This window comes from Rhinopithecus bieti, unplaced genomic scaffold (assembly GCF_001698545.2).
Source record: "Rhinopithecus bieti isolate Rb0 unplaced genomic scaffold, ASM169854v2 scaffold_41901, whole genome shotgun sequence".
Classification (NCBI taxonomy): domain Eukaryota; kingdom Metazoa; phylum Chordata; class Mammalia; order Primates; family Cercopithecidae; genus Rhinopithecus; species Rhinopithecus bieti.
The window spans coordinates 151,343-156,224 of NW_016817180.1; positions in this window are offsets into that span (position 1 = coordinate 151,343).

Below are 4,882 nucleotides of genomic sequence, written 5' to 3' on the forward strand. Positions count from 1 at the left end.
AAAGCTGTATTCAGAGGAAAGTTTATAGAGCTAAACACCCACATCAAAAAAGTGAGAAAGATCTCAAATTAACAACTTAACATCACTCCTAGAGTAACTAGTAAACCTAGCAAATAAATCCCCAAAATAGCAGGATAAAATAAGTAATCAAAATCGGAACTGAACTGGGCAGAGCAGAGACAAAGAAAAAAGGTACAAAAGGTCAATGAAAAAAACGGGGTTTTTTTTTTGAAAGAATAAATAAGATAAACAGACTACAAGCTACACTAATAGAGAGAGAAAATCCAAATTAACACAATGAGGATTGATAAAGGAGACATTACTCTAGACGACCCCACAAAAATATAAATCAAAAACTTCAGAGATTATTATGAATACTTTTCTGTACACAAACATAAAAATGTGGAAATGTACCACCCCCCAAGATTGAACCAGGAAGAAATTGAAACCCTGAACAAACCAATAATGAGTTCTGAAACTGAATCAATAGTAAAAAGCCTAGTAACCAGAAGAAGCCCTAGACCAGATAAATTCACAGCCGAGTTCTAGAGAAGTATAGAGAAGAGCTGGTACAAATCCCACTGAAACTTAAAAAAAAAATAAAAAAAAAAGAAGGGCCTCCTTTCTAATTCATTATATGAGACCAGCATCATTCTGATACCAAAACCTGGCAGAGATACAATGGGAGAAAAAATTAAAAACTTCAGGCCATTATCCCTTGTTGTGGGAAGTCAGGGACCCTGAACGGAGGGACCAGCTGAAGCCGCTGCAGAAGAACATAAATTGTGAAGATTTCATGGACATTTCTTAGTTCCCCAAATTAATACTTTTATAATTTCTTACGCCTGTTTTTACTGCAATCTCTGAACATAAATTGTGAAAATTTCCTGGACACTTATCACTTCCCCAATCAATACCCTTATGATTTCCTATGCCTGTCTTTACTTTAATCTCCTAATCCCATCATCTTCATAAACTGAGGAGGATGAATGCCACCTCAGTACCCTGTGATGATTGCATTAACTGCACAAGTTGTTTGCACAACATGTGTGTTTGAACAATATGAAATCTGGGCACCTTGAAAAAAGAACAGGATAACAGCAATCTTCAGGGAACAGACTTGGAGTCTGACTGCTGGTGAGCCGGATGGAACAGAGCCATATTTCTCTTCTTTCAAAAACAAATAGGAGAAATATTACTGAACTCTTTTTCTCAGCAAGGAACATCCCTGAGAAAGAGAGTGCACCCTGAGGGTAGGTCTATAAATGGCCCCCTTGAGGTGGCTGCCTTTTACAGTTGAAGCTGAAGGGATGAAATAATCCCCAGTCTCCAGTAACGCTCCCAGGCTTATTAGGATGAGGAAATTCCTGCCTAATAAATTTTGGTTACACAGGTTGTCTGCTCTCAAACTCTGTCTCCTGATAATATGTTATCAATGACAATGTGTGCCTAAAACTTCATTAGCAATTTTAATTTTGTCCCATCCTGTGGTCCTGTGATCTCGCCCTACCTCCATTGCTTTGGGATATTTTATTACCTTGTGAAATATGTGATCTCTGTGACCCACACCCTAGTCATGCACTCCCTCCCCTTTTGAAAATCACCAATAAAACTTGCTGGTTTTATGGCTCAGGGAGCATCACGGAACCTGCCAATATGTGATGTCTCCCCTGGACACTCAGCTTTAAAATTTCTCTCTCCTGTGCTCTTTCCCTTTATATCTCAAACCAGCCGAGATGCTTAGGGAATAGAAAAGAACCCACGTTAACCATTGGGGGTGGGTTCCCTTGATAATCCCTGATGAACACCGATGCAAAATTACTCAACAAAATACTAGCAAAACAAATCCAGCCACACATTAAAAAGCTAACACACCACAATCAAGGAGGATTTATTCTTGGGATACAAGGTTGGTCCAACATAGACAAATCAATATCAATACATATGATTCATCAGATCAACAAAACTAAGAAAGAAAAAAGAAAATCCACATGATCTTGTCAATAGATGCAGAAAAGGCTTGTGATAAAATTCAGTATTTCTTCATGCTAAATACTCTAAAATGACTAGGCATCTAAGACGCATGAATCAAAATATTAAGAGTCATCTATGATAAAACCACAGCTAACATCATATGAAACACGGAAAAGCTACAAGTATTTCTCTTTTGAACCAGAACAAAATGAGGTTGCCCACTCTCATCACTCCTATTCAACAAAGTATTGAAAGCCCTAGCCAGAGCAATCAGACAAGAGAAAAAAACAAATAAAAGACATGCAAGTAGGAAGTAAGGAAGTAAAACTATCTTTTTTCACAAATAATAAGATTCTATACCTAGAAAACTCTATAGTCTCTGCCTGAAAGCTCCTTGATCTAATAAACAACTTCAGCAGTTTCAGTATACAAAATCAATGTACAAAAGTCAGTAGCATTTCTATACACCAACAATGTCCATGCAGAAAGCCAAAAAAAAAAAAAAAAAAACTGCAATGCCATAGCCAAAAATAATAATAAAATACCTAGACATACAGCTAAGCAGGGAAGTGAAATTATCTCTGCAATGGGAATTACAAAACACTGCTCAAAGAAATAAGAGATGACAGAAACAAATAAAAAATATTCCATGCTCATGGATAGAAATAACAAATATTGTTCAAATGACCATGCTGCTCAGAGCAACTTACAGATGCAATAATATTCCTATCAAACAATTAATGACATTCTTCACAGAACTTGAAAATACTATTTTAAAATGTATATGGAACCAAAAGAGCTTGGATAGCCAAGGTAATTCTAAGAAAAAAGGAAAATGAAGCTAGAGGCATCACATTACCTGATTTCAAACTATACTAAAGGGCTACAGTAACCAAAATAGCATAGCACTGGCACAAAAACAGACACATAGACCAATGGAACAGGTTAGAAAACCAAGAAATAAAGCTGTACACCTACAACCATGTGATCTTCAACAAAATTGACAAAAAAAAGCAATGGAGACAGGACTGCCTATTCAATAAATTGTGTTGGCATAACTGTCTAACCATATGTAGAAGATTGAAACTGGGCACCTTCCTTTCACCATACACAAAAATCAACTTGAGATGGGTTAAGAGCTTAAGCGTAAAATCTTTTTTTTTCCTTTTTTTATTTTTTTATTTTATATTTATTTTATTTATTTATTTTATTATTTATATTATACTTTAAAGTTCTAGGGTACATGTGGCCTACGTTTGCAGTGTTTGTTACATATGTATACTTGTGCCATGTTTGTGTGCTGCACCCATCAACTTCGTTCAAGCAACCTATCATGCTATTCGTATTTATATCATGTATAACTCCTATTAACTCCCCCAATGCAATCCCTCTCCCTCCCCGCTCCTCTATCATTAGGCCCCAGCATTTGTTTATAGGCCCAGTGTGTTATGTTCCCCTTCCGAGTCCAAGTGATCTCATTGTTCAGTTCCCACCTATGAGTGAGAACATGCGGTGTTTGGTTTTCTGTTCTTGTGATAGTTTGCTAAGGTAAAATCTTAAACTGTGAAATCTCTAGAAGAAAACCTATAAAATACTATCATTTTGTGCTGAATATAGGCCCTGTCAAAGATTTCATGATGAAGACTCCAAAAGCAATTGCAACAAAAACGAGAATTGACAGGTGGGACTTACAAATTAATAAGTTTCTGCACATGAAAAGAAACTATGAACAGAGTCAACAGACAACCTAGAAAGTAGGAGAAAATACTTGCAACTTATGCATATGACAGAGGTCTAATATCCAGAATATATTAGGAACTTAAACAAATTAACAAACAAAACCCAAATAACTCCATTAAGAATAGGCAAATACCATGAACAGAAGCTTCTGTAAAGAAGACATACTCATAGCCAACAGGCATATAAAAACTGCTCAGATCACTAGTCATTAGAGAAATGTAAATTGAAACCACAATGAGATACCATCTCTTGCCAGTAAAATGGCTCCTATTAAACAGTCAAAAATGTGCAGATGCAGGTGAGGTAGCAGAGAAAAGGGAATGCTTACACACTGTTGATGTGAATGTCAGTTAGTTCAGCCACTGTGGAAAGCAGTTTGGAGATTTCTCAAAGAACTCAGAACTGCCATTTGACCCAGTAATCCCATTACTGGTTATATACCCCAAGGAATATAAATAGTTCTACCATAAAGACAGAAGCATGTTTTTTCATCAAAGCACTATTCACAATAGAAAAGATATGGAATCAACCTAAATGCTCATCATCAGTGGACTGGATAAAGAAAATATGATAGGCATATATATATACACCGTGGAATATTATGCAGGCATTAAAAAAAAAATCATGTCCTTGCAGCAACGTGGATGGAGCCAGAGTCCATTATCCTAAACGAATTAACACAGGAACAGAAAGTGACATGCTGCCTGTTCTTACCTCTAAGTGGAAGCTGGACATTGAGTGCAAATGGAAACAGGGAAGGGAACAACAGACACTTGTACTTACTTGATGGTGGATAGTAGGAGGAGGGTAAGGATTGAATACCTACTGAGGACTGTGCTCATTATCTGGGTGATGAAATAATAATATGTACACCAAACCCCCAATACATGCAATTTACCCATGTAACCAATCTGTGCATGTACTTCCTGAACCCAAAAGAAAAGTTGGAAAGAAAAAACAGACAATAGGCCGAGAGCAGTGGCTCATGCCTGTAATCTCAACACTTTGGGAGGCCGAGGCGGGTGGATCACCTGAAGTCAGGAGTTCCGGATAAGCATGACCAGCGTGGTGCAACCCCGTCTCTACTAAAAATACAAAAATTAGCTGGGCGTGGTGGTTGGCACATCTAATCCCAGCCACTTGGGAGGCTGAGGCAGGAATATTGGTT